Below are 11,545 nucleotides of genomic sequence, written 5' to 3' on the forward strand. Positions count from 1 at the left end.
TTAGCTAGTGAGGCTAAGGAGAAGGGCAACTATTGGGGAGATTATGAACCTGAGTGACATAGGGCAAGGACAGTGGGAAACATTAGGCATTCAGGGAGAGGGGCTTTCCAAGGTGGTAAAGGGTGCAAAAATTTGTGGAAGGGGGCCTTTCAAGGTAAGTACCATCTAGGGCCGGCCCTGTTTTCAATAAAGGGATGAGGCAGTGCTACGCTTTGTCCCTCTTCTTCCTCCCTCCTTTGGCTAGAACTATGGGTCCTGAGACTTAACTGCATGGGGAGCTTCTTTAGCCTTTTGGCATCTGTGGACTGCTCTCTTCAAACTCAGTCATCCTCGTTAACCATATTATATAGCACATGATATTCTGCAAACCACCGGCTTAGAAAAACAACTATGGGCTGCTTTTAAGGTGATACTGTGTGTACCTCAGCTAAGATTTGCAAGGGTCAGTCTCCTGTGACTACATTCAGAGTCTTACTAGGCTCACACACCGTTGGTCAGCCTAAAGAGCCACAATTTGCTAATCAGGGTTGGGCTTGAAACAGTTGAGCAATGAACCAGTTTCCTTTATCTTCCTTTGCATTGACAATGGTCATCATCATGATTCATATGACATAGTTCCTCGAAAGACAACAAAAAAAAAGGCAAAACAAATTTCACAAAATACTCCCTATTGCCTATGGGTTATGATACATATTTTAATATCCTTTATAAGTGCATAGTTAAGAGTTTTTGGGTCTTCAGAGTTGGAGGCATTAAAAAAAACTGATAATTGAATATAGGTGTTGAGTAATTATATTTGTTTCTAATTTATTTTTTTAGCTAACTTTCTCACTTCAAACAAACTAAAAGATAGTTTTAGCACAAAGCTGACTTCTCAGATATAGAGGTAAAAAGAGTTAAGATGTAGGTATGTACACACAGACAAATTTAAAATTTTTTTTATATTATGGATTAAAATCCTGAAGTTTGAGTCTCCTTGTAACAGTATAGTTAGAAGAATAAGATAATAAAACCACTAACCTGATCTAGTGTGGTTTTCAAAGTGTGACCAGAGGACCCCTGGGGAGTCCTGAGTTCTTTTCAGGAAACCCACAAAGTCCTGCCTTTCCCAACAACATATCTGTGTAAGGCTGGATTTCTAGTTCATCTGCAACAGCACAACCAACAGATTGAATGCAGAAATAGATATGAGATTCTAGCTGTCTTCTCTGAGGCTAGACATTAAATCAATTTCCAAAAATATAACACAATGACAATCTCCTCACTACATTTTGAGGAAGAAAATATAATTAATTTTCATGAAAGACGGGGCGCCTGGGTGGCACAGCGGTTAAGTGTCTGCCTTCGGCTCAGGGCGTGATCCTGGCGTTCCGAGATCGAGCCCCACATCAGGCTCTTCCGCTATGAGCCTGCTTCTTCCTCTCCCACTCCCCCTGCCTGTGTTCCCTCTCTCGCTGGCTGTCTCTATCTCTGTCAAATAAATAAATAAAATCTTAAAAAAAAAAAATTTCATGAAAGACAAGTTATTTATATTAACATGTAATGGGTAGTTATATTAAATGAATGAACATGTTACAAAGATTTCTTTGTTTCAATTTCTAGCATAGTCAATAGATATAAACTAAGCAGAAGCTCTTTAAGGTCCTCAGTAATTTTTTAAAATTATTTATTTATTTATTTAGGTCCTCAGTAATTTTTAAGAGTTGAAGAGTCCTGATACTAAGACGGTTGAGAATTGCTACCCAAATCCTAGCTCATTTCCTCAAGCTAATTCTCTAAACTCTATAACTATCTAAAGCCTGTTTCTTCAGCTTAAGCTGGTTGCCACCTTCACCCCCTTGTCAGTTTCCCTCCAACAGTATGCTCAGATGCAAGGGTAATGTAAAAATATTTAGCAACTTGTATGACATGGAAACCCACCAATCAAAATGTTTGCACAACCAGTAAGCAAAGATCGTGTCTGAAAACAACAGGATTAGTCCCACTGTCTCTGAGCTTCTCTGCCCTTCCATTTTTAAATCCCATCTGCCTGTGCGAACGGGAGAATTCCCTCCCCCTCCCTGAAGAGTGTCCTGCTCACAGGCGACTCCTTGGGCTTACTTAGCACGGCACCTGGTACATTGTCAGGGCTCCACCGGGAACGCCGCCTGAGCCCACACTTAACTGTCGGGAGTGTAAACCCTTCTGCCTCACCTAGCAGTGTCCCTCCAACCAGTCTGGAAGAACACGACATAGGGTTTCCCTGCAATGACATGAAGGGAAGAGGTTACTTTCATCACCATCTTGATTTGTCACTAGGAGATGGAACTTCAGGTGGTCTAATATTGTGCAATGTCTTGAATACCTGGAAAAGATTTGTTTAGGCTTAAGGAATGGGTGAAATGCCTCAGAGACCTTAGTTTACCCAAACCATTTAAACCACTCTAGTTAAAACCTCATTAGCATATTGGATAGAAGGCAGCAGAGTGAGCTTCTCACCAGAAATGCATGGAATGTATTTAGATGTCTTTTTTGGTGGGATGAGATTACGAGAATTGGGAAAACCAGATGCAGGGGATTTCCGAAGGTCTGAGGCCAAGCTGATGACTGCCAGCTCTGCACACTTAGATGCAGTTCTCCTAGAACGTGTACTTCCTCATGCACTTGTCCTTTCCCTCTGACTTGCTGTTACAGATTGAACTGGGTCCCCTTAAATTCATATGTCAAAATCTTAATCCCTAGTACCTCAGAATGGGACCCTGTTTGGAGACAGGATCTGTACAGAGGTAATTGAGTTTAAGTGAGGTCATTACAGTGGGTGCTAACCCCATGTGACTGGTATCCTTATAAAAAGGGGGAGTTTGGACACAGCAATACATACAAAGGGAAGACAGTGTGAAGATACCAGGAGAACAACCTGTGAATGTGAAGACAGATATCTCTAAGCCAAGGAGAGAGGCCTGGAACACCTCCCTCCTTCACAGCCCTCAGAAGGAACCAATCTTGATCCCAGACTTCTCACATCCAGAATTGTTAGAAAATAAATTTCTATTGCTCACATCGCCCAAATTTCTGTTGCTTATGGCAGCCATAGCAACTTGTCTTTCAGTTTCTAAATCATAGCCCCGTTGTCTCTCAAAGGAGAGAACTTTCTCTCAGGGGAAGAATTCTAAGGAGTTCTTTATTTGAATAAAGTGAGGTGTAGAAAAATAACGAGCATTTCCTTCATTCGACAACTCCCTCAGCCACACATGGCTCATGAGATTGGCCTCGTCCTCCACCTCCAGTGCCTCAGCAATAAGCAAGTGGAAGAGTTTGGCTCCCTGTGTGGTGGGAACCAGAGTGCGGCCTGGCATACGTGGAAGCCCTCATTTGGGGATGTCCTTCTCAGGGTCTTCTCCTTCTATTCTTCAGCCTTGCTAGAACCAGACCCCAAAATGTACTGGTCCCATGCATCTTGTACGATCAATGCCAACTCTAATCAGCAGCCATGTAAAGCTACTCAGGGCTTTGATGTTGCTACTGACTCTGGCATGTCCCAGTCCAAACTCATCCTCTTCGGCTGTTCTCACACCCTTTTCTGTTCCCCACTTCCCCGATATCGTCATTCTTCTCATCACATGCTGACTAGAGAGTCATTTTTGGCCACTCTCTGGGTCCCTTCTGCTACATCTACTCTGTTGCCAGATCTTGTGCGTTGTTCCTTCCAGTCTCCTCTCACTCCGCCTTTCCTGACGTGTCTATTACCAGCACCCTTGGTCAGGCCATTGTCCACTGTTTGGATACCAGGGATATTTTGATTCGGGAGCCCCTGGTAAAGGATAGGGTAAAGGATATGGGGAGGTCTATGGAGGGATGAGGTGTGAGTCAGGGATGGGTTGCGGATTAGGGACCAGATAAGGCTAACTGCCGGGGAGGGGGAGGGATGGCGTGAGGACATCTAGTGCACAGATTTCATGGTAATAAAAAGAAGTTGAAAGGTTAGTGTTTTGTTTTTAGGGGATTAAAAATTGGTATGGATGTTAAAATGTCAACAACTACCACAGAATGTCCACATCATACTGTCATGAATCATTGAGGATGCCTGCATCTGGTTACTTGAATTTCATTCCTCTAATGTTGGACACGCTACTACCATAATTAAATGTGTATGTTTTTTCAGTGTATCATTTCCTGTCTTCATATAGTCAACAAACATTTACTGAGTATACTTCTCAGTCTTGAGATCTGGTAGGAAACAAGACAGACTTTGTCCTTGCTATTTTCCTACCACCCTCTCCAACAACTCGTGCTCCAAATAACTTTTTTAAGCTGATTCTTAAAGAGTTAGTCACCAAATACATGTGCACACACACACACATACATGTGAACATGGCAAATACATCACTGAAGCTCCAGATACAGACTCTTCATTCATTTATTATAATCAAAATGAAGATACTAGAGTAAAGAGACTCAATGGGGAACACTATGCAAGTCGTATTATTTTCCTTCGAAGGCTTTTTCATTTGTAGGAGGAAATGGGGGAAATATGGGGACAATTTTTAAGTAGTAGGAATTATCCCCTCTGTCATTCTGTGCTTTTGTTTTCGTAATTCTCCTCCTTCTGATTTTAAGCTTGAGAAATTTTAATCCTGCATTCCAAAGTTTATGCGAGGAGAACAAACTTTGTTGCTTGGTTTGGTATTCCTCTGACTCCCTAAAGTTGTAATACAAATACATTTCAGTTTTTGAAAGACAGACAAGTAAGCTGTTGCCTCCGTCCTCCTCCCAGTGCCCTGTTCAGATGGTCCAAGCACCAGCGATGCGGACAGTTCCCCGCCTCCTCTCATCCAAGTGCAAGAAAACATTCTCTCAGTTTTTTTTTCCTCTTAAATAATAACTGTAAGTTCTTGGAGAAGTCAATCAGTTCAAAATATATGACCTTAAAAAGAAAAAGTAATCACACAGACCTCACAGCGTGGTCAGAGATGATAAATTATAACAAACCACAACTATGTGCTGGGTTTAAATCAACTAAGACTAAAGTGGAGCCGGTGCTGGGCAAGCATGAGGATGAGTGCCATCTGTGATTAAGAGCGTGAGTCATCATGCGCCGAGCCTCCTGTCGCCCATCCGCTTGCTTGCGCAGGTTTGGCGAGGGTCCAGGGGAGGAAGTGGGGAGAGGAAACCAGTGGAAAATGCCCAGTGTGTTCTCAAGTCTCCTGAAAGGATAAGACTTGTCTGGACTTGCTTGAAAAGTTTTGGAGAAATACGTTGCACATGACTAATGGAGAAGTTCTGGTTATAGAAGCGGGAACTTATCTAGGTTGTTCCCGGTGTCATGGGCAGGAGGGGACAAGAAAGAGACACTTCTGGTGAAGGTGTCTGTTTACACAAACATGAAAAGACATGGGGCTAGAAAGACGGGTCCCTGGACACATAGCTCTTCTCCCCTAAAGCCGGATACCTGCCTTCTCTTAGTGCCCTGGGGCCTCGTGCAGGGGTGCAACGTGTCCGCCATTCTAGCCACGTGGTTTTAAAGTCAACAGTTGTTGAATGAGGTAATCCAGGTGCCAGGCCCTGAACTGTACATTTTACAGGCGTTGTCTGGCATAGGCCTCTTGCTCCCAGTGCCTCTTCGGGCCTAGTTGGTAGAGGAGAGAGAGCACTGAGACCCAGATCTGCCCAAAGTCACATACCTTGTCTATTCATCTCCCAGAACTTAAGCACCACCCCAATCTCCTCCGTGCTGTCACTAGTTTTGTTTATTTTATGCTTTTCCAAAATTGTCTGTACTATGCAGAATATGAGCAGAAACTTTCCTATATGCCATTTGTTCAAAATTCAACAAGCCGTTCCTGAGAATTATTAGGTGCTAGGTTTGTGCTAAATGGAGATGGAAATATATTGCCTCTGTGCTGAAATCGATCATTTCATTCATTCATTCATTCATTCATTCATTCATTCACTCATCTATCCAGCAGACTTTTCCTAAGCACTTCCCAGGCACTGTACTAGCTGCTGGAAATAAACCGAAAAGATACTGTGTGTGGTACGCAGAGTGATAACAAGGCTGATGATAATGGCTGACGTTTACTGAGCCCTTACTGCGTGCCCCGCACTGTTCCAAGCCCTTTGTATCCGTTTACACCATCAATCCTCACCACAAATCTGTGAGGCTGGTACTAGTATTATCATCATTTCCGTTTTACAGGTGAGGAAACTGAGACATAGATGTAAGAAACTCAATCTCGATGAACTAAGATTCAGACACAGGCGGTTTATGTACTGAACATACTTGCAGGAAGAAAATGCAATGAAAGATGTTGGTAATGCAGTGAAATTCCTGAGAATTAAGGTCTGTCCGTGGTCCCTGAGGCCAAGGGGAATCAGGGACCAAATGTACTTGTCCCCGGGTTCAGGATAGGTGCCTGGTCCTCAAAGTGGGTCCGTGGCTCCTGGCAAAGCTAGGAGAGTAGTCAGAGTGTGGTGAGCTGGGTGTTTAAGAGGCAGAAATGAAATTATTACACTATCTTTCAGTTTCATTTCAGATACCTGGGGCTGTTTCTGCAATGACTAAAATCGGTTACATGGAAGAGTGACTTTGGCTGTGTTTGGATGGTCAGCTCCTCCTGGTAAGAATCCTGAGTTGGTTACTTCCCGTAGTAAGATGCAAATGTAAGGTTTGTGTGTGTGGTGTTCATTCATTCATTCCATAGATATTTATTAAACACCTACTATGTGCCTAGAAACTGTTCTAGGCCTTCATTCAATGAACAAAACAGAAAAAAAAATACCCTCACTGCCATGGAGCTTACATCCTGGTGGGTGTGATAGGCAACAAATAGCCTAAGATAAGACCTATGAAAAAGTATTGCCAGTAAGGGGGAGGGCATGGGGACCCCGAGCTTGGATTTAAGTACCTCATTGAGCTGGTGATGCTTAAACAAAGTCCTGAAGGAGGTAGAAATAACCAGGGCCAAGGTCCTAAGGTAGGAGGTGCCCCATGTGCTTAGGGAATGGCCAGGAGGCCAGTGGGTCCAGAGAAGAGTAGGTGAGGTCCGACAGAAAAAGCCTGATAGAGTCTTAGAGACAATTGTGATGACTTTGGCTTTTCCTTTGAGTGAAATGGGTGTGGGGGGTGGGTTTGGGGGGTGGTAATAAAGGAACTAGGAAAGAGTTTGATTCTGGATATGTTTTGAAGGTAACAGATGTGCCAGTAGATGGTGGGTTGGATATCAGAGAAGGAAAGTTGTCAAAGCCCATGGTCTTTGGCTGGAGCACCTAGAAGGATGGAGATGCTAGTCCTATGATGGAAAGGCTTCCTGCAGACTTGTCTGGGGAGACACCAGGCATTCTTTCCAGACCTGCCAAGTTAAGGGAGGCCATTAGACAACAAGGTGGGGAGACTGGCTGTTGCTCAGAAGAGAGGTCTGGATGAGGGCTACACGTCAGGCATTTAGGAGCGATGGAAGGCGAGACAAGACTGGAGGAAGTCAGCAAGGCAGTGAGTCAAAGAAGAGGAAGACCAAGAACTGTGCTGCGGCCGTCAGTGTTAAGAGGTGGAGGAGAGGCCGTCAAGGAGATGGAAGGAGCCGCCACTGTGGTGGGAGGCAGAGCGTGGGGTCCTGGAGGCAAGCGGAGTGCATGTGTCTAGACGAGCGGCCTGTCTGCTTGTCCACAGGGATGGGCACACCCCAAGTGAAAGTCACGTCTGTGTGCCTTACTCAGGGTCTAGGAGTCAGGAGTTAGTCAGAGAAAGCTGTTCTAAGGGAGAGAAATAGCTTCTCTCATCCTACCATGAGGAGAAAAAAAGACACTTTTAGCGATTTGCATAATAGGCCCTGTGAGAAGGACCAGTGTGGTTCAGTGATGAATGGAGATGTTAGCACCATCAATTAGTCATTAAGCCACTTCTTCATTTGCTGTGTACATGTGGTTTCTAACTAGGCTGGAATTTGGTTAACAAAACAATCATGGCCTCCATTCCCCTCAAATCCTTGAATCTAAAGACTGTTTTTGAAATGTTAGGTCATGCTGTAATACACTCCTAGAGGTGTTTTATTTTCATTTTCTTAATTTTGTAGGAAGAAAAATATATATATGGGGCCTCAGTAAACAAATCTGAAACTAAAACCAAAATTCTCCTTGTATTCACCATCTCCACTTTCTTCCAAAATGCATTTTCCAGCCATCTGTGGTCTTTAGTGCCTCCAAGCTGTTCCTGCAGTAGTCATGACTTAAAATGGTTCATTCTTTAAACAGTCTTTCATACATCCTGTCCGCACTCTCTGGTTTGGACAGCATCCTGAAGGAGCTGGGTTTGGCTACATCACAACGTGCGGTGAAGGCAAAGGGAAACCAAAGTCTGAGTTCTGGGGAAACAGTGGCAGGAGACACAAAAGCACCTGAAACCTTAATTCTTCAGGACCCTACAAAGTCAGGAAATGGGGCAAAGCCTGGAGTCATGCCCAGGTGAATGGGCATGTCCTCAGGGGGCCTGGGCTTTGGAGGCTCTCCCCTCGGGCTGTGCCTGTGGGCAGGAAAGGGGGCTGATAGCAGATCAGGGTCCTCATCCACTTCATATTTATTTACCAAGTGACTCCTATGTCTCACACACTTTGTTTCTTGATGAATTCATGATACATTTATTTTACCATATTGGAGAAACCCTAAGAATGAGAGGTCTGGAGAGAGCAGGTGGTTTAAGGTGGGGAAAATAGCACCAGCTGTCGAGTCAGGCCAGCTTGGGTTCAAATTCTGCCCCCGGCCCATGTTACTTTGAGCCATTGCTTGCCCTCCTTCGGTCTTGGCCGTCTCCTCCCAAGGAGCCATGATGATATGTGCCGTGAGGCACTGCCATGAAGATCACTGATAATATGTAGACAGTACGCCATACGGTGATTCTCACCTAGCAGGGACCCAGTCTGTTGTAATGTTTATCATCCTTTTGTTTGTTTAGCAACATGTGGGTGAAGTAAATGAGTCTTCTGGTGCTGAAGCTGAGAAACTGAAGAATTCTTGCTCTAGAAAAGAGGTGGCCAATGTTCCATGTTGAGGCTATCGTTCATCACATTTTGCCTTGGGCAGACAATAACAAGTCACTGCCTCCTTCGCCTCCAGCCAGGGGATAGCCTCAGAGTTATGGATCGGGGTCAATACCAGTTCACTGGTGCTTTCTTGTGAGATATATTCTCTTTACCATGGTCATCGATAATGAGAAGCCAAGAGAGGCATTTCTGAGAGCTTGTGTGTTGACACCTTCTTGAATGAGTAGAGGGCTCTGACTCAGAGACAGCCTTCCACAGCAAAAATCAAGAAGAGTCTCTCAACCTTACAGGCAGCTTCTAGCCTTAGAAGAGTGCCCTCAGCTGGGAACACCCTTCAACAGAAAGGTCAAATGTCCCTTGATCTGTCCTTAGTGCTTGTAAATAGGCCTTCTCTGTTGTGCATGCCCTGGGAAGGGGTCAACACAGCCGTGGGCAGCCCAGCTTGCTGAAATCATATGGTTTTGAGGGCACATTCAGTCTTTCTTGTGGCCTGGAACTTCCTGGAAAGGGAGATATGGGGGACCCAGGTGCCACCTTCCCTCCCTCCATCTCCTAAAGTCCACACGCTGGGGAGACAGGAAGGGATCTGGGTCCTGGGCTTCCTCCTCCGACAGCAGCCCCGTGGCCCATTAGAGCCAGCAGCAAGGAAATGGGAAGTGCATTTTCCCCCCATTCCCAAGCGGAAGCCAACAGGGTTAAGGCTCACTTGAGATCCCCATAGGCTAAAAGAGTCTTAGCACCAGTGATATCCACCCCGAACACACAGAGTACTGAAAGTAGATCGTTAATGATAAACATTCGCGACCTGACAGGGGAAACCAGCGAGAGGTGAGAGTCAGGGGATTCTTGGTTTCAGATTCCTAATCTGGCCTGATCTGGGCTGCTTCTGCTGCCTGCTCATGGAAGCCAGGATGCCCCCGGAACTGGTAGTGCTGGTTGAGCCGCTGTGGTGCATATTTGCCGATGACTCATCCCTTCTTAGGTCCTTTGAAAATGATACTTCCTGATACGTGACCTCTTCCCTGCAATGCTTCTCCTTCAAAGACCCAGGAAAGAAAACCTCTGAGTGAAGCCTGCTGCTTCTGACTCTGGGCGGATCTTCCCATAGTCCACTGTCACTGTGACGTCAGCAGGCATCCCTGGTATCAAAGCATTATGCATTTTATGAGACAGGCGTAGGAAAGCAGCAAACCCAGGAATGAGCGTCCAGGTCCCAGCACAGAAATACTAACACACTAGTTTCTCTTAATCAAAACCAGCCTCCGAAAGCCATATCGTGAGAAGGCAAAGAAAGTAGAACCCTCAAAAATCATATGGGGCACGCAGGGCCATCCAACCTGATTCAATAAAACCAAGGAGATAAAACTTCAATGAGTCAATTAAGCAAGAATGAGATTAGATAAAATTGTAGATTCATTGACTAATCGTGGAAAATAAGTAATTTCCATGAAAAGAGCAAGCATGTTTCGGGCACAGATAAGATAATGGTGGGATGATATCACCGAAGGTCTCAGGTTGTTTTTTCCTAGCATTCTGGTTGTCTTACTTTCACGTAACTAAAAATACTCCCCTGCTCTATACCAAGAACGTTGTGCCGCTTTTTCCATACAGTGGCTCATTTACTCCCAATTAGAATCGTGCACAAGATGTATTATTTCCCTCCATCTTTTAGACGGCAGGGCAGGCTCAGAAAAGTTTGGTAGCTAAGGCAGGTCACCCAGTAGGGAAGGGAACTCAACTGGGAAGCCAGGTTGTCCTGAATCCAAAGGCGAGGCCCTTCACTGGCTCAGCACCCAGCTTCCTGTCAGCAGATGCAGCGGGGAGCAAGTTCCCTCAACTGCTCTCAACGCCCTTGGGCTTCCCTTTAGACAGCCTCCTCTTTCTCTACATCAGTGTCTCTCCGTCTTAGGGGTGCATCCTCACAATCACCCGGACAGCCGCTCGAAGCCCCGATTGCTGGGACTTGTAGCCCCACCTACAGAGTCTCTGATTCCTAAGGTCTGGGGTAAAACTTGCCAATGTGCATTTCTACCAAGTTCTCAGATGATGCTGGTGCTGTGACCCAGGGGACTGCACTGGAGGACCAAGAACCACACTCAGGATACAGTGGCCTTTCTCTCTTGGAGCACAGAACTAGGACTGTGGAGAGGCGATCTGAACAGACTCGTTTTTGAATAAGTCAACAAAGAACAAACACACAAACCAACACGGTTTTGTTTAATTATCAGCAGTCAAGGTTTTTTTTGCTGCAAAGGACAGTTTTTCCGCTCTCGTCAAGGTTAAATAGGTCCCAGAGGGTTGGCCCCCACACTAACAACCACTTGTAGTAACCACACTGTTTCCTACGTTAAACTCCCCTCTGAGTTCTTTCAGGTTGATAACACCCAGTCTGTTTGGGACTCAACCTCTTTGGAGAGTGAACGTTTCCTGAGTTTTCACAGTCAGCCTGGGCTTCCATTGGAAACTCATTCATGGGTGAGCTGCCGTAGTGCTGCCTGCAGGCGTTGCGGGGGGGGGGGGGGGGGGGGGGGGGG

At 45.3% G+C, this 11,545-nt stretch overlaps 1 long non-coding RNA gene across 4 annotated transcripts in view; it reads left to right on the forward strand.

The window, feature by feature from the left end:
* Nucleotides 1–11,545, forward strand: part of LOC103658869 — a 195,488-nt gene that overhangs the window by 178,667 nt on the left and 5,276 nt on the right. For 3 of the 4 annotated variants that reach the window (XR_005838572.1, XR_005838573.1, XR_567317.2), the window contains one exon: nt 6,502–7,067. This is a non-coding gene — a long non-coding RNA (uncharacterized LOC103658869). Of the gene's footprint in view, nt 1–6,501; nt 7,068–11,545 lie in introns of those variants that run through there. The other variant, XR_005838574.1, reaches the window with a different exon arrangement.

This window comes from Ursus maritimus, unplaced genomic scaffold, assembly GCF_017311325.1.
Source record: "Ursus maritimus isolate PB19 unplaced genomic scaffold, ASM1731132v1 scaffold_3, whole genome shotgun sequence".
Classification (NCBI taxonomy): Eukaryota; Metazoa; Chordata; class Mammalia; order Carnivora; family Ursidae; genus Ursus; species Ursus maritimus.